Here is a 23,712-nt window from a genome sequence, read left to right on the forward strand (position 1 = left end):
CAGTGTAAGTGCCATATAAATAAATACTAGTTCTGTTGCTGCTACCACTTCTGCCGCTGCTGATGTTTTGATGTGCTGGGGCCAGAAGATAGCAAGTAAGTCCTTGCCTATGATTCATGTCATAACTCTTCACCTGCTTGAGGAGTACTGTCCAGGTTTCTTCCCCTCCTGAGTCCCCAGGCTAAACAGTCTCCAGTGCTGGTGTCTCCTCGAAAAGAGAGGAGCTGGGAGGGAAGGGTTCCTAAGGATGGCGATGTTCTCGGGAGGGAGCCATAGGCATGGCTTCTGCTGTGTACCAGGCACCTGGGCATGCTGGCTATGGACTCTCTCCCATAAACCTGTGCTGTTGGTGCTATTCTCCAAATAGTTCCTGTTCCCTGCCTTCCATGAACAAGATAAGAAATTAGGTGTATCCATAAGAAATTAGGTGTAGCCATGTGAACGTGATTTTCTGTGGCCAGTGAAACGTAAGTAGAAGTGATGAGTGTCAGAAGAGGCAGAAACTTTCAGAGCTAGGGGGTGAGTTGCTACCTCCCCTTTTCCCTGCTTCAGTGACCATGGGAGTATGGAGTTCTAGAGTAACTATGACTTGAGTGAGAGCTCCCAGCCAACACATGATGGAAAGTGTGGCAGAGAAAAAAAACTTTATTGTTTTAAGCCACTAAAATGTTAATACTCCAGCACAAACTACCCTATCCTGGCTGAGAAAAATCCCTAGGTGCTGACACATCTAGCAAGAATTTGCTGTCCTTGAATCCAAACTAGAGCCTGAGTCCAGATTTCAATTGGGGGGCAGGGTGGGGCATGTAGTACCTATAACCACCCTGACTTTTTTACCTCTGTCTCACTTCTTCTCCCCGATCAGGATCTAATAAAGAAAGTGAGGAACTTAGACTCAGAACCCTTCCTCAGCTGCCATCTCCTTGCAGAAACTTGAGAAACTGTTTCCCCTCTGGATCTGTTTCTTGCTGAACCTCTGATTCTTGCTGAATCTCAGGGAAAGAGAGAACACTGTAGTCATTGTCTCAGCCTCCTTTTTGCCATCTGAATCTCCTTTACCTCATCTCCTTATCTAGCTTGTGCCTGAGAAATTCTAGAGACAGGAAATTTACCAGCCTCATCACTAATGAACATAAATCTGGGCTATGAGATGTGTGACTTCCTATGCTATTGGACTGAGCACTTGACTTATCTGAAAGGTGAATGATTTTGAAAATCCTTACTTTGTACGTTGATCATATAATTTATCATTCAACCAGGACATGTTTAAGAGTGAAAGGGAGTAATAGTAACAATTATCCTGGAACAATAGTTTTAAAATGGAACTCTCTTGGGCAAACCTGGATGGACGGTCACTTGGCTTCTATGATTCTATGGCCACCAGCAAATGGCACAAATTAAATTCCAGGGGTAAGACTGGGTCCTATCTTAGGTGACTAACCATGACTTCTGGTCTACCCCTCCCCAAAACTGTCGACAACCAGTCTCCTTTGGATAATCTTCCATTTTCTAACCAACTCTCCTGTGAGAATTTTAGTCCCAAAGCCATTTCCGAGGGAAAGCATGTACATATAGCTATCATTTCAAGCAATTTCCCCCATAGGCGCTTCATATTCCTGACTACTATCTTGATCAGATGCATATTTAATGCCTTCTGATGGAGACACAGATGCAAACTGCTCAACCCTTCCTGGAGCTTTAGAATGCTGCCAGGTCCCAGTACAGTTGCTGTGAGAACTACCGGAATGCCTGAAGCTACACTCTCAGTGTCCCCACAAGACCCGGACTCTCAGGAAACTTACTCGCAGGGTAATAGAAGAAGATGCAGTGCTTATTAAGTTTCCTTCTGCAGGCTGTTTGATTGCATTTCTGCCCTGGGCATAGGCTTATTTGCATAGCTGACTTATAGCTTTAATTTGAATATTACAGTTACTTCACATAAACCATTACCTTGGTCTCTTTTTGGATTTTTCTTTTTTTAACAACCCACTCAATACCACATGAAACTCAATGAGGCCAGGAGCATCTAATATGAGAAGATTAACCTTCCTCTTTCCAGTGGGACAGATGAATATGGAAGGTGGAGAACAGAGAATGAACAAACTGCTAAGTTTCAGAAATGCTTGTTTGATTCCTGCTCCAGGGCAGTCTGACAGTGACACACAAGTCAAGCACATTCAGCTTTAAGAATCTTTGATAATTGTGGTTTGTTTGTATTGCTGCTTCTCTAAGGGACACTTTCTCTTAAAGGTGCCTCTTCTCTTTGTTTCCAAAAAAATAGCTAAAATTTACTGAATGCATGCTGTATGCCAAGCACTGAAATACTTAATCAGATTACAATAGCGCAAAAGACAACCTTGTCCCGGCCCTCAGGGAGATTATACTCTTGCCAGACAAGTCAGACATCAAGAAAGAATCACACATTCAATTAATTAATTAATTAATTATTAATTTATTAATTAATAATTAATTATTTATGCCAAACATCTACTTTTTCCAGTCCTTCAGAGGTCACAGCCTCAGTATATAGTGTGCGTGTGTGTGTGTGTGTGTGTGTGTGTGTGTGTGTATCATATGGTAACCAAAGAGAGGTCTCTTTTTTTTTTTTTTGGCCGTGCCACATGTCTTGCGGGATCTTAGTTCCCTGACCAGGGATCGAACCCACGCCCTTGGCAGTGAAAGTGCGGAGTCCTAACCACTGGACCGCCAGGGAATTCCCAGAGAGGTCTTGATCTCACATCTCTTCTATGTGGGGCACTTGGAAGTTGTTTTTTAACATATGATATTCTGCTTGGTTTCTCCCAGGTCTACTGTGGGACCCTGCTCAATTTACAGCTCTTCCTTTGGAACTGGGAGAAATGTCTCATTCATAGGAGGCTATGCCCTCTCGATGTATATTAGAGACCAGATTATCCTTTTGCTGTGCTGAGTCTTTTCAATCTTCCAGTTTACATTGGTATGGATTTTTTTACTGAAGATTTTCCTGAACATCTATTTTTTAGATGATAAAAAAATACGGTATTATGGCTATTTAGATGGCTTGTGACAGATCAATACTCTCACCAAGAATGGTAGGAAAAGTTGGATAAAATTTTTAAATATAATCTATTTGAAAACACTTGGGAGATTCTAAGGTTACAAGAACTTGAGAGGTCAAGATGCAGGAATGTGAGTCTGACATAGTTATTCCCTTGAGCCATTTACCATTTTTTTAAAAGCTTGTTGTGGGGTGGGGAGAGAGAGAGGGCTTAAGGAACATAGCAGAATGTAGCTGAAAAGCTAAGTGGCACTTTCAGCAATCTAACATTACAAAAGAGATAACAAATTGAAGTTCAAGACCCTCTAAGGGTGAGGAATCAAGGAAAATACCCAAGGACTCTTCAAGAACTTCAAGATAAAAGTAGCATTGAATCAAGGCTAGACCAAGCCCTACAAAGTCTAAAACTGAGCCTCACAGAAGTAAATCCCCTCACTGGATTGAGGTATTATGCCCCTACTCTAGCTACCTGCCAAGAGGATAGGGTGAATATGTTTGCAATTAGTCAACTGGAAGGATTTTTAATAGAAAGCATCCATTCAGAGCATAGAAAAATAAAGCATAAAGCATAAAAATGGAATAAGAGACATATACGGCATGGCATATAGTCTAACATTCATGTAATTCAATGCACAAAAAGGCAGAAAGGAGAAAATGGGGGCAGAAACAATATTTAAAGAGAGAATGACAGAGAATTTATCAAAGTTGATTAAAGACATCAAGCCATAGTTTCAAGAATCTCTACTAACCCCAAGCAGGATAAAATTAAATGAAAGCACATATTGTAGATACAAGACAGTGAAAAACTGCTGAAGACTAAAGGAAACAGAAAATATTAAATGTGATCAGGAAAAAAAACCACCTTTTAGGATCAACAATGCATGACAGCTAAGGTCTCTACTGAAACAATGGAAGCCCCCCAAAACAGAATATTTTCATCTTGTTCCTTTGTCTGGAACATATTTTTCTTCTGTCTCACTTTTTTCTAAATTTCTATTTGTATTTTTACATATGTGGAAGGTTAGTCATGTTTCTCCACGTTGGAGAAGCGGCCCTCTGTAGGGGACGTCCTGTGTGTCCCAGCAGTACACTCCCTCTCGTCACCCAAGGGCCAGGATCCAGCTGGTCCCAGGGTAGGTTTTGGTCTGCGTTTGCAGACTCGGTTCCTCCGGCTGCCGGATTCTACTGAATAGTTTTCTTCCTTCTGGTTTCTGCCCCCTGGGGGGGAAGGCTGGAAGCTTGTGCAGGCTTCCTGGTGGGAGCGGCCAGGGCCTGCCCACTGGTGGGTGGAGCTGCATCCTGGCTCTGGCGGGGAGGGCCGTGTCAAGGGGCGTGTCTAGAGGGCTGTCTCGGGAAGTCTTTAGGCAGCCTGTCTGCGGATGCGTGCGGCTGTGTTCCCACCCTGTTGGTTGTTTGGCCTGAGGCTTCCCAGCACTGGAGCCTACAGTGGGCGCTGGCTGGGGCCGGATTCTGGCCCCCAAATGGCGGCCTCCAGGGAAGCTCATGCTGATGATTATTACCCAGTACTTCTGCCGGCAGTGTCTTTGTCCCCACAGTGAGCCACAGGAGACCCCCTGCCTCTCCAGGAGACCCTCCAAGACCAGCAGGTAGGTGTGGCCCAGGTTTATATGCGGTCAGTGCTTTTGCCGTGGGTCTCAGTGTGCCTCAGAACTTGTGTGCGCCCTCCAAGAGTGGAGTCTCTGTTTCCCCCAGTCCTGGGGAGCTCCTGTGCTCAGGCCCCATTGGCCTTCAAAGCCGAATGCTCTGGGGGCTCCTCCTCCTGAGGCCAGACCCCCAGGCTGGGGAGCCTGACGTGGGGCTCAGAACTCTCTTGCGGGAGAACTTCTGCAAATAATTGTTCTCTAGGTTGTGGGTCGCCCACCTGGGGGGCATGGGGTTTGATTATATTGGAGCGCACTCCTCCTGCCGTCTCATTGGGTTTCTTCTTTCTGTCTTTGGATGTAGAGTATCTTTTTTGGTAGGTTCCAGTCTTTTTAATCGATGGTTGTTCAGCAGTTAGTTGTGATTTTGGTGCGCTCGTGAGAGGTGAGCTCAAGCCTTCTACGCTGCCATCTTGTCCCAGTGGAAGAATCTGAGGTTCGGGCAGGAGCAAGGAATAGAGCAGGTGAAACCACACAACTCAGATTGGGACTTGAGCCCACTGTCTTTTAATTGAAATTACACACCTGATCTCAGGACTTAATGAAGCTCAGGTTCTTTATGTCTTGTTGCAGAAACAAGTCGGTAAGAAACAAAGTGATAAGTAAGAAATGGATTTATTTAGAGAGATACACATTCTAGAGACAGAATACGGCTCATAGGTGAGAACGGCTTTGGGAGGAATACACTCCACAGAGTGTGGGCCATCTCAGAAGGCAGGAGGCCCCAAGATACAGGGTGATTAGTTTTTGTGGGCTGGGTAATTTCATAGGCTAATGAGTGGGAGGATTATTCCAACTATTTCGGGGAAGGGGCAAGGGTTTCCAGGAATTGGCCACTGCCCACTTTTTGGCCTTTTATGGTTAGCCTTGGAACTGTCAGGGCACCTGTGGATGTGTCGTTTAGCACGCTAATGTATTACAATGAGCGTATAATGAGACTCAAGGTCTACTGGAAGTTGAGTCTTCTGCCATCTTGGGCCTAATTGGTTCTAACCAGTTACGTTGTATCCTCAATGCTATGTCATTCTTTTAAAGGTTGTGCCCTGCTGCCATCTTCCCTCTTGTTTCACAGGTAATATCTGGATATTGCTTGACACTTTACAGACTGTTCTCAATGGATTTCCCTTCTTTGCTGAGCTTCAAATCTTCCAAGATCTTGGCAGCTGGGAAGTGAAAGGCAGAGGGAGGGAGCACGGGGCATGAGCAGCACCTGGGTGTGTGCCCACAGGGATGGCTGCCTGAGGGACCCGGTGTTGCTGGACAGGCCAAATTAAAGGTCCAGGTTCTTGTTCTACCTGTCTAAATGAATTTGGACAGGGAATGCAAAGGAGTAACATACAGAGACTGAGACATAGAGAGAAGCAAAGAAGCAATTTATTAAAGGGCCAAAGTGAAAGTATGCACTCAGAGAAGAGTATGGGCAACCTTGCCAATGAGGAGCACCTCTAGGGGTTTTCTGACCCCCTTTTTATTTCATTTTAATTCCTTGACCGGGTGGAGGTTTCTTAGATTAGGGGTGGAATATTCATTAATGGGAAGGTGGAGGCAGGGGTATGATTTCACCTGTTTACATCAGCTTCCTTTCTTGAGCGCTGGGCTCCTGAAGCCATTGCACATGCACTCTAAAAGCTATTTTCCCTTAAATTTTCCTTTACTAGTCAAACACCACACGTGGAAGGCCTTACAGCAATCATTGCAGCCTGGGAAGTTCTATTGCGCATGCTCGGCCGTGCTCTGCCGGTTTTATGGCCAGGGTTCCGTATTCAGGTGTCTCAAAGTTTAATTTATGTTCTTGTTGCTGACGCCATTCCTCCATGTTCATGATCTCATTAAGTGCAAAACAAGGGGGTGGCTTTGCCTTTTGCCTAATGTCTGTGTATGAGAAGGCTGTCCTTGGGTCTAGCCCTGTCCTTCCTGCCTTACTGGGACCAGAATAATACTTTCAAAGTGCTAAGGGAAAATAACTGCCAACCTAAAATTCAATATCCAGCAAAAGTATCCTTACAAAGTGAATGGAAAATTAAGACGTTAACCTTAACAAACAAAAAGAGCAAAAAAAAAAAAAAGTTTCCAACATACTTAAAAAAAACTAGATGAAATGTGTAGTAAATATAAGAAGCCAAGGATAATTAGAATCTCTAAACTAGAGTAACCACTCAAAGATGACAAAAGAATGCACAACCAAGAAGCTAATAGAGGAGGGAAATGGAATTAACAAATGCTTGGTTAATCCTAAAAAATATAAGAGAGGGAAGAAAAAGACATAAAACAGGTAGAAAAGATGATAAATATAAATCCAAATATATCAGTAATTATGTATAATGTTATAATGTTATAATAATAAATCATTCATTATATTGTTATATATATTAAAATAAGTGATATAGACTCATTAGAAAAACAAAGAATGTCAGACTGATAAAAACAAAACCAAACTTAACTATATGTTGCTTACTAGAGACATACCTTAAATATAAGGACATAACTTAAAGGATGGAAATTTTATATATGTGCATATATATATACACATAATATATAAAATGGGTGTAACTCTACTTATATCAGACAAATAGGTTGTCAGATAAGAAGGCATCCAAAATACAGTTGACCCTTGAACAACATGGGTTTGAGCTGTATGGATCCACTTATATGTGGATTTTTTTCACTAAATCTGTACTACAGTACTACACAATCTGTGGTTCGTTGAATCTGTGGAAACAGAACTGTGGATAAAGGTCATGTTTTCAACTGCATGGAAGGTTGGGACCACTAACCCCTGTGTTCCTTAAGGATCAGCTGTATACAAAGAGCTCTTAAAACTCAACAATAAGAAGAAAAAAATCCAATTTTTAAAAAATGAGCAAAATATCTGAACACTTTACCAAACTAGATATACAGAGGGCAAATAAGCATATGAAAAGATGCTTAACATCATATGTCATAAGGGAATCAGAAATTAAAATGATGAGACACTACTACATACCTGTTAGGATAGCTAAAATCCAAAGCACTGACAACACCAAATGCCAGGGAGGATGTGGAGCAACAGGAATTGATGGTGAGAATGAAAAAAATGCTATTTTTAAAAAGGTAAACATAGTCTTATACATTTCAGAAGTTGTGCTCCTAGATATTTACCTAAATGAGTTGAAAACTTATATCCACACAAATATCTGCACATGAATAGCAGCTTTATTCATAATTGCCCCAAACTGGAAGTGACCAAGATGTTAGACTGATAAAAACAATCTGTTTAGTAGGTAAATAAAGTGTGGTACATCCATTCAATAGAATATTATTTAGCAATAAAAATAAATGAGCTAGCAAGCCACACCTTAAATGCACACTGCTAAGTGAAAGAAGCCAGTATGAAAAGGTGCCATCATGGTCGGATTCTGGTGATAATTCTCTTCCTGGCTTGCAGAGAGCTGATTTCCTGGTGTGTGCTCACATGGTGGAGGGAGAACTTGGGTATCTCTTCCTCTCCATATAAGGGCACCAGTTCTATCAGAACACATTTTATAACCTCATTTAACCTTAACTACCTCTTTAAGGCTGTATCTCCTATACACTCACATGGGGGTTATAGCTTCAACCCATGAATTTGAGGAGGACACAATTTAGTTCACATCATCTGCATATTTCGTGAGTTAGCAATTCCACTCCTCGAACGTACCCAGTAGAAATGTGGCACCAAAACACTCACGCACTTAAGTATGTTCATAGCAGTAGTTTTCATATTAGTTACAAGTTGGAAACAACCAAATAGTGCATAAATAGTAGTGCCATTAAATTATTTGTGGTCATTGCTACAGTGGTATTCTACACAGTAATTAGAATGAATGAACTACTGCTACAGGCAACAACATAGATGAATCTCACAAATAAAATGTTCAACAAAGGAAACCTGACCCAAAAGAAAATGATAGTTCCACTTATACAGTGTTCAAAAACAGAAAAAAATTAATCTGTGGTGGTAGAAGTTAGGATAATTATTATCATGTTTTAGAACTCTAAAGATATGATTCAACTGAATCATGATTTCCATAGTTTCCATTACATAGGCAACTGTAAAATTTAATACTCCTTTGGAGTTAATGCTTTTTTCTCTTTCTACTTTTAAGATTTTCTGTTTTTCATTTTTGACAGTTTGACTTTGATGTTCCTCACCTGTCCACTATGCTGTTCTGTTTTTTAAAAAATAATTCCTTAGTTTGTCCTGTTTTTCCTTTCTTCCAGTTAAATAACCCTGTCTTCTCTAGATCCAGTATTCTCTTAAATCTATTCATCAAGTTTCCAATTTTATGTCCATTTGATTCTTTTTTAATAGATTCCAATTCTCTGATGAAATTATCTACCTTTTTTCAGTTTTTCTTTATACTTTTGAATATATTAATAATAGTTATTTTGAAGTCTTTGCTCACACTCATAGAGTAGATCCTCATTATTTGTGGATTTCTTTTGTGAATCTGCTTACTTTCTAAAATTTATCTGTAACCCCCAAATCAATACTCACAGCACTTTCATAGTCATTTGTGGATATGTGCAGAGGGTGAAAAGTTTGATTCACTTGGTGCACACATTCCCAGCTAAAGTAGAAAAAGGCAATGCTCTGCCTTCTTGTTTCACCTCTCATACTGTAAACAAGTGTGCTTTTTGTGGTTTATTTGCTATGTTTTTTGCATTTTTGTGCTTTATTTAGCGACGTAGCTATTTCACGTGGCCCCCAAGCATAATGTTAAGGTGCTGTTTAGTGTTTCTAAGTTCAAGAAGGCTGTGATGTACCTCATGGAGAAAATAGGTATGTGATACAAACTTTGGGCACGAGTTTTAGTGCTACAGGTTGTGAGTTCAGTGTTAATAAATCAACAATATGATACATCTGGGAAAAGAAAGAGGAAATTTGGTAATCCATATGTGAAGCCACTCCAGAAACTGCTAAATAACATTGATAGTACATGATGAAGCTATGGAAAAGAAGCTAAAATTGTGGACCCAGAAGTATAGTGAGCAGCACTATTGTGACACTGAATACCAATTAAATTTACTGTCACATTACTCAGGGTCAGGAAAATGTGAAATAGCTACTCCTGGTGGCTCACACATTTCAACACGCTATATGGCATGAAAAATGTCAAACTTGTGGGAAAGGCAGGTTCTGCAGATAAGGAGGCTATGGAAGAATTTTAAGACACTTGCTAATTGTTATATAGGAAAAGAGTTACACGGAAGAGCAGGTTTTCAATGCCAGTAAGGCTGGCTTGTTTTATAAGGCTATTGTCCATCAAACCTATATAATGCAAATGGCATTTTGATTGAAAAAAATTACCAGAGGCTGGAAAGGAACCTATCCGCATATTTTCACTTGGAGAAACAGTTCAGTATTCAGTATTCAGTGTTCATGGCAACTTTATGGAACAGAGCTACTACACATAATGAGAATTGATTGTTTCTGAATCCTCTGTGGATCTGCTTTTATCATTTGTTTTCCCCCTTGGCTATGTTACATGGTTCTGTTTCTACATGCACAGTAAATTTTAATTAAATACCTTAAAATACTGTAGAGTTCCAGATGATATCTTCCACAGGTAAATTTACCCTATCCTTTGATAGACAAATAGTGCCTATCAAAGGGGCTAATCTGGACTTCCCTGGTGGCACAGTGGTTAAGAATCCTCCTGCCATTGCAGGGGATACGGGTTCGATCCCTGGCCCAGGAAAATCCCACATGCCGCAGAGCAACTAAGCCCGTGTGCCACAACTACTGAGCTCACACTCTAGAGCCCATGAGCTGCAACTACTGAGCTCACACTCTAGGGCCCATGAGCTGCAACTACTGAGCTCTCATGCTGCAACTACTGAAGCCTGCACACCTAGAGCCCATGCTCTACAACAAGAGAAGCCACCGCAATGAGAAGCCCACGCACCGCAATGAAGAGTAGCCCCTGCTCGCTGCAACTAGAGAAAGGCTGCACGCAGCAATGAAGACCTGACACAGCTAAACAAACAAAAAAACAAACAAAAAAAACGGGGGGCAGTGCTAATCTCCTTAATCCAGTCATAGGTGCATGGTTCAGGCTGGGTCACAGTTTTGTTAAGTCCAAGTTTCAGTCTGATTCCTTCTTGTTGTGGCCATCAGGAATTTCAGTTGAGAGCCTGACTTTCCTTGAACTCAGTAACAGCAGAAAATTTTGCTCCAATCTCTGGAGATATGTGGCTTGGCATTTTGATTCCCCACCTTTGAAGCTTCAGAATTTGGCAAATATACTGACAAGGAGACTGGTAGTATGTTCGAGGCTCCTCAAGTCTTAAATTTTGTCACTTCAGCCTAATGTAACTGCCAAGACTTGCTGTGCTACTTTATCTGTCCCACAGAAGTGGCCCTCTGCCAGAGGCTAAGCCTGGATTTGCAGACTTTAGAGGTGCCCAGATCAGCAGGTGCCCCGGGAAAAGCAGTTGCAGGTAATCAGTGTTGCCTCACCAGGGCTGCCATAACAAAGCACCACAGACTGGGTGGCTTAAATAACATAAATCTTTTTTATCACAATTCTGGAGGCTGTAGCCTCAGATGAAGGTGTCAGCAGTGTTGGTTTCTTCTGAGGCCACTCTCCTTGGCATGTAGAGGGCTGCCTTCTCACTGTGTCTCCACATGGTCTTCCCTCTGAACATGTCTGTGTCTTAATTTCCTCTTCTTATAAAAACACCAGTCACATTGGATTAGGACTCCCCTAATGGCCTCATTTTAACTTAATCACCTATTTAAAGACCGTATATCCAAATACAGTCACATTCTATGGTACTGGAGGCTAGGACTTGAATATGTGAATTTTAGGGGGACATAGTTCAGCTCATAACAAGGACTTTCTACTCCTGTCCATAGTTCTCAGGACCCTTCCTCATAATGACTGTACTTTTCTGATTTGGGGCTCAGGCCTTTCTACTCTTGCTCTGTGCAGCTTCAAGATTCAGCAAATGTCTTAAGAGAATAATGTTATGTGTTTGAAGCCACTCAGTGTTTCACTTTTGCCACTCCCTCCCTGTGTCTGCCACAAGCTCTGTCCCATCAGTTTTTCTGCACTTGTCTCAGCATCAGTGCTCTTCCCAGGCCAAGTACAAATTAGCAGCCTCTGGCCCATACCCAGAATTTTCAAATGCCTTCAGGGGCAGTTGCAAAGCCTAGCTCACCTGTGCTGTTTTACCCCTTGGAATCTCACTCTTTCCAGTCCTCATGCTTTCTGCAGCTCTCTGATGCCTTTAAATGCATGGCTTTTGCAACTAGCCTATCAAGTTTTTCTTATTTTCCATGGGAATGATGGTTTGTACGAATTTTTCTATCCTTTCACGAGGCCAGGTCAGTGGTTTCCTTTAAGGAAGGGATGGGTTTCCTTTAAGGAAGGGAAGGTGACTGGTAGGTGATATGCAAATAGTCTCTGACTTAACCTGGGAGTTGAAGTTACAGAGGTATATTCATTTTAATAAAAATCATTGAGTTGTATACTTAGGTAAATACGTTCTGCCATGTATATTATATTTCCAATAAAATGTGTATTTTTTAAAAAGGCAAAGACAACACACAAAAGGAAAACATGAAGTTATGTGCTGAATACAATTTTTTCAAAACTCAGTGGAGAAGTAGCTTTCGAGGCAACCCCTTCCTAAAGGGGTTCCGGTTCTTCCGTCAGTTTCTCTGCCCTTGGATTCCTACTCTTTCTCTATCTTTCCCTGTGAGGAACTCCACCCCCCTTAATGTGAGGTGATTTGCAACCCAGTTCCCTCTGTCTTATTCTCATTGTACAATTTCCGAAGGCTGAATCCTTGTGTCAGGAATGGTGTCCTAGAAATTTGGCAGGACGAATGGAGATAGATACCTGTTGACATTCCAGTATGGGGAAGGAAATTGGAGGCTCTAGGTCTCACAGGCTTGGGTGGAGGCAGATCATATCCTCCTGCACGGTTTTCCTGACGGGATGTTTTGCAGATACATCTGCTTAATTAACTTAGTACGCGTTGATCCGTGCGCATACCTACATCTCTGAGGACGTTATTAGTTCTCAAGGACAGTACATTCTCAAGCCATGAAAGGAAGAAAGTAACTTCTCCAGTACCTGTAAGCTGCATAGCCTTTCCTTTCCCGTAAAGTTAGTAAATCCAATTATTATTCTTTTCTCCTTCCAGATTGAGACCTTTGGGGCCTGCTGGAATAAGAAAGACAACAAATGCCCCTTCATAAAGGCGCTCTCAGTTACACAAAGAAAAACTGTGAAATGCCTAATCCAGAAAGAGGTCTTTTCCCCCCACTCAGTCTCCATTTGGGGAAAGGGGTGAGGTTTAGTTACAGCTGTAGTAAGTGCAGCACAAGAGAAATATGAAGTGTCATGAGAGTGAATTAAAAGGGGTGCATTAGTAGGAGACTGTCATGTTGGGCCCATTTGTGACATCCATCTCTGCTCCCATGGCCACTGTTCATGTGCCCATCAACCCAGTTCAGGGGTGGTTGAAGTAGAAGTCTGGCTGATGTCAGTGGCTGAGTCATTTAGTCTACTTGGATGCTCGGGGCCCCTTCTGTGGTGTATGCTTTCTGGTTGGCTTTAATGTGAGATGCAGATTTCTTTGGGTCCACACCAATAGGTCCATCCACATATCTGTACTATGAACATCCTTATTTTTTTTTAAAATTAATTAATTAATTAATTTTTGGCTGCGTTGGGTCTTCGTTGCTGTGCGCCGGCTTTCTCTAGTTGCAGAGAGCGGGGGCTGCTCTTCGTTGCGGTGCATGGGCTTCTCATTGTGGTGGCTTCTCTTGTTGTGGAGCACGGGCTCTAGGCGCGTGGGCTTCAGTAGTTGTGGCTCGCGGGCTCTAGAGCGCGGGCTTAGTTGCTCCGCGGCATGTGGGATCATCCCGGACCAGGGCTCGAGCCGGTGTCTCCTGCATTGGCAGGCGATTCTTAACCACTGTGCCACCAGGGAAGCCCCATCCTTTTTTGTGTGTGTGTTACAATGACATAAGAAAATATATTTTATTTTTTTATGCTATTTTTTTGAATTTTATTTTATATTTTTAATACAGCAGTTTCTTATTATCTATTTTATACATATTAGTGTATATATGTCAATCACAATCTCCCAGTTCATCGCCCTCCCCCTTTCCCCCTGCTTTCCCCCCTTGGTGTTCATAAGTTTGTTCTCTATATCTGTGTCTCTATTTCTGCCTTGCAAACTGGTTCATCTGTACCATTTTTCTAGATTCCACATATATGCGTTAATATATGATATTTGTTTTTCTCTTTCTGACTTACTTCACTCTGTATGACAGTCTCTACGTCCATCCACGTCTCTTGGACATCCTTATTATCAGTCTTTCAGATATTTTCCTTCCATGCTTCTGAGCAGCCATCCAAGAAATATATTCTCATCTTGAGCTACTTCTTTTTCCACACAAAGTAGATAACCAGGTACACTGATCACAGTTTCACCCAATGAGATTTTCACATTTCACTGTCTTTCAAGGCCACTCCTGCGGTGTAGCCATTGCCCATTATTTGCATGCACCCACATACCAAGCTGACCCACCTGTATTCTAAGCTTGGGTTTTAGCTGGCTGTATAGGTCCTTCTCTATGGTCATAAGTGCAGCTCAAGGGGCCACTCATCCAACTGTGGTGGATAATATGGGGCTTTGGACTACCTGCCTGTGAAGATTGTTTGTACCCCTTGTCCTGTTCTGTCTGACTCAAACCCAGATGTATCATTCCTATATTATAGAGGGACTGCTACGGCGTCCGAGTCTATGACTTGTTGCGTCTAGCATAATCTAGCTCAGAGTGGACAGTTATGGACACATGGTCATTTGATGCCCCATGGTCAACCATTCCTTCTCTACCAGGACCCAATAACGTGAGAGGAGAAGTTTCTCCTAATGTATATAAGTTTCACTGCAGATGTCATGGCCATGTTCCCAAACCCCAGGGGCTTGAATTGTGGTTTTCCCACTGGTGCCTTCTATAAAATCCACACAGGATCATTTCCCCCCCTGTAGATGCATCTGATCCCACAGGGTCTGTGAAGCCACATGGCTCAATTTACAGGAATGTTTGTATTGCAGCCTGGATGTGCTGCAGGGCTCTTTCCTGCTCTGGCTCCACTCAAAGCTGGCATCTTTCCATGTCATCCAGTATACAGCTGGAGCAATGTGCCTAGGTACAGAATGTATTTCCTCCAGAAATCAAAGAGGTCTACTGGATGCTGTGCTTCTTTGTGGTAGGTGATATAAGATGAAGCCATTTGTCTTTTACTTTGAGGGGATATCGTAGTATACTCCTGACCAGTAGACACCCAGAAACATTTCTGAAATGGAAGATCCCTGAAATTCATAGGGTTTATCTCCCATCATCCCTAGCGATGTATCTTACCATTGCCTCTAACACTGGTACCACTTCTCGCTTGTACTGCTCAATCAACATGATGACATCAATGTAATAGATCAATGTGACATTCTGTAGGATATCCCCAAAGTCCAGATCTCTTTGGACTATATTATTACAGAGGGAAAGAGAGATAATATAGGCTTAGGGCAAAACTGTAAGTGAGTATCATTGTCTATCCTTCCTCTGCAGAAGATAAGAACTTCCTTTAAACTACCAACATGGCCCTCGGGCTCTCCCACTCAGTCATTAGCTATTTTTTGACCACTTTTAGTTTCTCTTCATCCGCTGCAGGGCATCAGTAGAACTTACTGGCGTCTAGCCAACTCTCCTGTCCTTGTAGGCAGTGGTTTCCCCCATATCTTTGAAGTGCCTGAATTATCACACTGGCGAGGGCATCCTTCTCCATCAAGATGTTTTCTCAGGTTGCCTCGGTGAATCTTCTGCAGTTAGGCCACCACCTTGTGCCAGGGACTATTTGTATCTCATGTCCCACTCAGGATGAGATCCTCATTACAAGCTGGGTAGTGAATGTGCCCATCCGCAAGCTTTCTTGGGGATGAGATTTGTTGGAAGAAACAACTGTGCAGGCTAAAGAAGAAAGGAGCAGCAGAGGGCAGATTAAGCCTTCAGACCATGATACAGGGCTGACATCTGAGAAAGGAGAGGGGAGAAAGGAGGATTAAGACAGAAGAGTGTTAGACAGTGAAGTTCTGGCCAGACCCATGAGGAGTCCCTGAGCAAGGTTGCCCATTAGAAGAATCCTTGCCTAAGGCCATGCAGCCAGTAATCTTGAAGTTGAGATTTGAGCTTGGAGTCTCCAAAGTCCACGTTGTTCTCATTCCATACCTTATAGCATACCATAGCTGCTATAAGTTTTCATCCACTAGTTAGAACGGGCAGTCCTCTGACATTTAGGGCTTCTCCCTGTGGTTTCCACAGGGACTGGACTCAAGGTTGTATCTCTTTTCAAGTTCTCTAGTGTCCATCAAATCCTGGATCCTGTGGATTAACCAACTCAGCCATGTATTCAGCTCTCCTGGTCTCCTGCAGTCAGGAGACTCTAGAAAATTTAGAAAAAGAAGGTTGAGAAACATGAGAATGGTTCAACCCCAGGCTAGTGATAAGGACTGAGCTGACTCTGAGGAAAAGAAATAATATGGAACTTGAGTTTATATTCTCTATTCCAACACACACACAGATACGCATTCCTATAAACATCTCCGCTCATTCTTTACTCAGTGAAGTTAGGCTCTGGCAGCATTCTGAGTGAGGGTAGGTGGTTCTATAGGGTCTAAAGGTTCTAAATCTCTCAGCACCCCTGTAGGATGGAAATGATGTCTTCAAAATCACAAAATAGTTACAGATGTGGAAATTGGGGTACAAATTAGACATATTAAGTAACTTGCCAAATTCACCCAGCTACTCAATGATGGATCTAAATTCTAGCACAAGTGAAATAATCATCAATAAAGTGAACCCAGCACCTACTGTCCTAAGACTGTCTCCCTTCGTATTCACTGCACACTTCATGGAAGGTGGTCTTATAGAGAGGAAGAAGCATAAACTTTGGAGTTAGGCAGGCGTGGGTTCTAAATGACTGTCAATTTCCAAACATGTGTCCTCGGGCAAGTTAAGTTCTCTGCCCTCAATGACCTCACCTGTAAAAGTGAGTTAATTATACCTAATCTATAAGATTGACAAAATATTTAAATTTGTGCATGCAAAGGCAGCTAGTACAGGCTGAGCACGTGGTAGGAGCTTAACAATATTCATTCCCCTCTTTGGAAGAGATGTTTTGATGGACAGATCCCCCTCCTCAGTCTCCCAAGGCAGTGAGCAGCTTATCAACAGAGGCCTTCCCTGACCTCATTTCTCAAGGTGCCTCAGTGAATCTGAGAAACTGAGGCCTCACTGTGTGTCAGCCTCGAGGTTGCCATTTGGAAGGCAGTTGTATCAGTAGCTATTAATTTCCTCATTCCTGGCTTTCCTGTTAATTATTCTGAAAATGTACTCACATTCTGTCAACAAGACTGCTTGCGAAATCGTAGCCATTTTTCATCCTTAATAAAGTCTCCTTCCTGCCTTCTCCCTTCTGTTTCACAGTTGAAAACATCTTAATCCTGGAGAATTGAAAGAATATGGGAAAACAGAAAGTAGAGAGCTCCTTTCTCCACTCTCTCTAATCATAATTACCCCCCAGAAGAGGAACTGACCTCTCCTTTATCCCCGGGTTGCAGGGACTTAACATTCTCTGCCTTGTTCGATCTTCACATCAAGGTTCCATGTCAGCTCTGATTAGGTTATTCCCACTTTGGACGTGAAGAAACTGATGCTGAGAGAGGTTACCTCCTTTGACCAAGATCACACAGTAAATTTTATCAGAGTCAGTATTTGAGCCCAATCTGTCAGATATTAAAATCCATGCGTGTGTTAGATATGTGTCATTTCAGCTTAAAATCACACACACACACACACACACACACACACACACACTTCTGCACACACAATTTACTACCTCCTGTTTCTGGTCTATTATATAGAGAAGAAAGCACCCCCCTTCTCTGTCAGCTTCTGTTCGCCATGCTTGAAGCCACTGTCTCCCACTGATTCCAGTAAATGCTCAGGGAACAGTAGTTGTGAATTAGCCTTATTTCTTTGCAGACAAGAAAGGTGTTGTGTTAAATACAATCTAAAGCATTTTCCAGGTCAGTGGGCTAGCTCAAAAACACTAATAACATTATTTTAGGGTGATTAGAAGAATCAAAACCTCTTTGTGGGTGGAGACCACATCATTTACTTTCTCTGGATCCCCACAGAGCTGAGCCCTCATGAATTAATGAAATAAAAGACAATAAATCAGGGAGCATCATGGCGCTGAGAAAGTTCTTCGCAGAAGATGAGGGGACTCATCTCACCTCTGCCACTGAGTTGCATGTGACTTGGCTTTACTGAGCCCCAGTTTTCTCATCTCTAGAATGAAAAGTTGAGCAGGACAGCCCTCCAGGTCTCTTAGTCTCTGTCTGTGGCATTCAGCCATGCCTTTGGGACTATGATGTCTTCTAGCCATGTCTCTATGCTTGGGGACAGGCTACTGCATGAGTATGCATCTCTCTCACCAGTCATTCCCATCGGAGGGCAAAAACCCCTTTCCTTTTTTCCCTTTTCTGATAGTGCAAATTTTAAAGGCTAGAGGAGCCTCTTCCCCCATTTACTCTTTTTGCAGATAAATAGGTTCTTCTATACAAAGAAGATGAAGTCTACTCATTTTGAAACATCTTCCCCAAAGATAACAATATATATTACTTTTCCTAAATATTTCAGAATTCTATTTCTGAGTGGGATTCGGAAGGTTACTGCCAAGTAACCCTTCCTTCAAAGAACTCTAATGGGCAAGGTTGAGTCCATACTACTTCAATCAGAGTAAAGTCTATTTTGGGGTTCGACTGCAGAGGAAAAAGATGTTGAGAGGCAACACTTAGTTTTCCTTGTGGTATCAGTTCTGAAGGTGAAGGAATTTATTGCTGGTGTCTTGAGGCCATCTTTGTCACAGCTGAGAATCAACTTCCTGACCAGTTAAATGAGCTTTAATTACTAGGAAAGAATGCAAATGTCTCTTAAGTGCATCTAACTGTTTAAAGAGCCTTTGATCAGAGATGGAGCCAAACTCTGAAAAAGAATGCAATATATCAAACACCTCTTCTTCCTGAAGGGGAGAATAAGTGATGATTCCTGATATACATCATGAAGGTGTTCTCTAAATGGTAATGAGGCATCACTAGGTAAATGCTGGCTGGAATTATTGGGAAACAAAACATTTCCGTGCAGTACAATCCAAGGGCATGGATGACTTCAGGGAAGAGAGACTAATCTGAAGACAGGGATACCAAATATACCTAGTAAGGATAAAGTGCTGGGGAAGAAATTCCAGATTTGGTTAGATCTGGTGAGCCTCAGACTGGGTAGAGGCTGAGAATATCATGCCATTTCCCTGAACAAGCAGAGAAAGATGCTTCTACTTAATCTCCTACTTTACTGTTCTCGTCCCAATCTTTTGCCAACGTACCGTGAAGAAGAGTAACAGTAGAAGAATCTGGCATGACATTCCTGTCAATATAGGAGCCAAACACAGGAGGCTCACTGTGTGAAAGGAAGGCCCTTGCCCCAGGATGGCTCTAGGACCCAGTGTCTTGTGCAGGATGCAACCTGCACAACCGTGCATGGCAGCCCTGGATCTTCACAGTCCCTCAGAGGTGCCATGTTTCTCTTGAATTAGGAACTTATACCAGCCTGGAGCACTCTCTACCCCTCCTCCTGGCCTGCTGCACATTCACCTCTCAAGTGTCTGCTTAGACATCGCCTCCTTGAGCTGCGGCCTGGATTAGATGCCTAGCTTAGGTGTCCCCACCTTACCACTTGTAACTGAATTGCAATTGCCTATTCCTTGGATCTTCCCTGTGAGTTGGGAGCATTTAGAGACCACTGATGGTGTGCTTCTCTCTCTTCAGGGCTATCCACAGGGCTGGGCACAGAGGGGACACCTGGTACATGTTTGTTGCAAATTGAAGGGAAAGGGGAGGGGAGGAGGGAAGGAGAAAAAGAAAAGGAAGAAAAGGGGAGACAGAGAGAAAGGAAGAGAGAATGAGAAAAAGGAAAGAGGATGTGGGAGGCGGAGAGAGAGACAAGAAGAGACAAGTAAAAAGGAAGAGAGCAAAGGAAAAGGAGAGAAAGAGGAGGGAGAAATGGGGAGAGAGAAAGAATAAAAAGAACTTGGTTGCCCAGGAGGTGATGTGGGGCTTCCCTGCAGGCCCGGCCTGTCTCAATGGCCTTCTCCTTCACCCCTTCTTACCTTCATCACCACACCCCGTTTAATTAAAGTCTGTGTCTCCAACAGAACTAGTTTGGGCCAAACCTTTTCACCTCCGAGAAATGTGGCAAGCCAGCGCCCTGCTTCTCTCCTCTCCCAGAACTATGTGCTGGGGTTTCCATCAACAATGCCAATGTCCAAACTGGGGCAGTGGGCTCAAGCCAGCTGAGAGCCCTGGTCATGAGGGTCTCCTCATTCGAGTTTAGCAAGATCCCTCTAATCCATGGAGAGCTAGGAGGCTGCTGCGGACTGTGTGGGTTCCAGAGTCAATTGTTTTCCAAGCTTATCGAAAGCAATTCCTTGGGGAAATATCCTCTTTCTGCCAGAGATGGGCCTCACTCTGGGGCCTCCTGTTTAGTGGTATGTTTTGGAAAAGGGTTTAGGGTCAGGGGTTTCCTATCGGGCTGATGAAAGAGAAATTCTCTTGGTTGCTGGGGGGTTGAGAATTACATTTAAGTTTTCATTTAAACTTGGGACTATTCACCTGCAACAGCATTAGCTGGGGAGCTTGTTTAAAATGAGCAGTCCCAGGTTCCCAACTCCATAGATTCTGATTCAGTGGGTTTGGAGAGGGCCCTGGGATTCTGCCTATTGAACAGCCATCCTCCTCCTGCTTAAGGCTCATGCAGGGCCTCGGGGCCTCAGGGAGGGCCTGGCCCCGGGGGAGGCTGTGGTCTGGGAGCTCTCAGCGCAGTGACAACTCGGTGGCTGACTTGGGTCCCACAGGAGCAGGAAAGGGGCTGGTGGAATCTCCAGCCACGTAGTGTCTGGGGAGGGTACACCGACCATTTTTCATTTGGTGGGTTTAGAATTCTCTGTCTGCGCCTTAGTGTTCTCTTCTTCTCTGGGACTGTTCCTTCTCGCAGAGACACTGTCTCTGGGAATTGGGCCACACCACGTCCCCCTCACCTTCTAAAGCGACTTCACGGGCCGGGGGCGTGGTCGGATGCAGCCGCCTCCCCCTGCGGCCACAGATGGAGGTGTGTAAAGTAACAGCTCCACGCTGAGCCGGCTTCTCCGAGGGAAGCTCACAGCTAGTTAGACGCTTTGCTGGGGAAGCGGGGGAAGGTGGTCGGGGGCTAAGATGCTGAAGACCCCTCTGGTGGTGCCTGAATGTGCACCGGCAAGGACAGGCTGAGCGGCGGGGCGGAGGTGGCAGAGAAGGGTGGGAGGGAGGCAGGGGCTGAATCCCTGCATCCTTATCCTGTCTCAGCGGCTAATTAGCTGTGGGACGTGGGACCATGGCTTCCATTTGCTCCTGCAAAGTGAAGAACCCGCGCCCGGTGAACAATCAGTGTTGAGTTCCTTTGTTCCCCACACGTGTGTTCTCAGTGCTTTTTGCTGTTGCTTGTTTTCTCCTATCCCACATGCTCCTCCCCTCCGCCTTTGTTTCCTGTTTCCCAGAGACTGCCGTTGAGTTAGCGAGTTCTTTTAAAAAATAACTCTTGAAAAGTCGTGTGCCCTTCCGCAGACAGAGTATTTAGTCAGTTCTTTATTGCTTCCCCTCTTTACAAAAACCAAGTGAGGTGACAGAGAAACCGGATCAACCGTAAGACCTTGACTCTGGCAAAGAGAGCAGAACATGCTTTCAAGGCACTCCCTGCGTGGTCTGCACCGTTCCTCCAATGTGTCTTCCTCTCTGTCTGCTCCTGCCGCCTGGGCCTCCTCCCTACCTCTGGCCTCAGTATTTTCACTTGCTGCCCTCTCCTCTTCCAATGGCACCAAGGTTATCCGGCTCTCTTGGTTCAGTTGGGTCTTAGCTCAAAGGTTTCCTTTTTAGAGAGCTCTTCCTTGATGTCCGCGTCTTAACAGTTCTCTCATTGCTCTAGATTCCCCTACCCTGCTTCATTTTTCCTTCAGTGCACTTGAACTTGTGATTCTCAAAGCACATTAGAACCATTTGGGAAGCTGGTTAATCATGTGGATTCCCAAGCTTCAGTCCTTGATTTTATTGGTCTGTGGTGGAGGGTCTGGTAGTTTTTTGCAAAGCTCTCCAGGTAATTCTTATGTGGAAACGGGGCTGAGAACTTCTAAGCACTGTTTTTGGTTTCTGTTTGTTTTTGATTTTGAGATATAATTGACATATTAGCTTCAGGTGTACAACATAATGTTTTGATATTTGTATATATTGTGGAATCATCACAATATGTCTAGTAGTGTGTGTCACCATGCATGGTTACAATTTTTTTTCTTGTTATAAGCATTGTTATATATTTGCTGTTTGTCTCAACTATTCCAGTACACAGTAGATTGCAATAAAAATGGCCACAAATACTTCCCCAAACTGTAACCATGCCATTTGCAATGTATCTTTGAAGCATCTTCCATCAAGAGATGGAGTATCCCTTACAGTTGGGCTGGCCTTGTGACTGCCTTTGACCCACAGAATGTTACAGACATGACGCTGTGGAACTTCCGAGGGTAACCTACTGGAGGAAGGGCAGACAAAAGCCCTCTAGACCAAGCAGCTGGTAGCTAGCACCCCCTTCCAGATGGGAGTCAAGCCTTCTTAGACTATTCTGTCCTAGTTGAGGTACGAAACGACTACAGTCGCGTGAGTGACCCCAGATGAGACAAGCAGAACAGCCAAGCTGAGCCTGACCCAAATTGCTAACCTGCAGAATTTAGAGAAAATAGTTATTGCTTTAAGCCATTAAGTTTTGGTGCTACTTGTTATGGAGCAATAGATAATTAATACAGAACGTAAGCTTCATAAGGGCAGAGACTTTGCGGTTTTGATGTTGTTATTGTTGTTTTTTCAGTACCCTATCCCCATTAGCTAGTTCAGGGCCTACACAGGCACATGGCAGGTGCTCAATAAATGTTTTCTAAATGGATCAATGATATCTGACAGGGCTTTACAAAGAGCTGTTTTGCACTTTGCTAAGAGTCCAGTTGGCAGCATGGGACACTTCCCTCGGTACTTAGAATCAGCTAGTGAGAAAGAATATGATTCCTCTCTCCTCTCCCAAGAAATCTCTTAAACTGCTACAGTGAGACTCTTCTTTCTCAGTGGGTCATTTCATAAGAAGGTTGTGTAACATAAATCTTTGCTGATTTGGGAAACCTGTTTTCTTTTTAAGTCCTCAGATTAAACATTCCTTAGTTCAGAGGTATTACAGAAATTGACTGCTTCCTCCAGTCTTTTCCCTGAGAAGAGCATCAAGGTAACCAAGGGTGTGAGGACCCCGTCCTGAGCAGGTGGTCCGGTTGGTGGTGGAGCTGGGGGCAGTGGAGAACAAGGTAAATACTGAAAAACTGGTAACTGGCTGGTGACACTCATTTAGTTCCAGTTCCTGTTATAAGCAGGCTGGGTGTTTTGGTAATAAGCCCTATTCAAAAGCCAGAGGGCTGTCATTATAAGTCCCAGTGGGAAGAGAGACTAAGAGAGGGATGATGGGGTGACCTAACCTAGAATTGTGTGCTGAGCTAGTGAGCTGGGTTCCCCCAGAAGCAGACCCTGAAATTGGGATTTGGGTGATCTCAGGAAGCACAAGTAGGGAAGTGGGGATGTGAGAGAGGAAAGGGAATAAAAAAGGACGTGTTAATGAGTAGATTGCTGTGTGGGCAACTGTAGTTCAATCCTGCAGGGAACGCTGGCGCGTGGTGGAGACTGTGCTTCAGGCTCTCCCTGCTCCCGGAAGCAAGGAAGCTGGGGGCGACATCTACCTACTTCAGGCTGTTCTGTGTAGGAGCCTCCCCTGCACCTCCGGCCAGAGTGATCCCT

The 23,712-nt window shown here is 43.6% G+C and overlaps 1 long non-coding RNA gene across 3 annotated transcripts in view; it reads left to right on the forward strand.

Moving 5' to 3' along the window:
• Positions 1-294: 294 nt before the first annotated feature.
• LOC309636189 overlaps positions 295-23,712 on the forward strand; it is a 223,388-nt gene continuing 199,970 nt past the window's right edge. For all 3 annotated transcript variants that reach the window (XR_014249279.1, XR_014249280.1, XR_014249281.1), the window contains exon 1: positions 295-4,644. This is a non-coding gene — a long non-coding RNA (uncharacterized lncRNA). The remainder of the gene's footprint in view (positions 4,645-23,712) is intronic.

This window comes from Balaenoptera borealis, assembly GCF_965194805.1.
Source record: "Balaenoptera borealis genome assembly, chromosome: 10".
Taxonomy (NCBI): domain Eukaryota; kingdom Metazoa; phylum Chordata; class Mammalia; order Artiodactyla; family Balaenopteridae; genus Balaenoptera; species Balaenoptera borealis.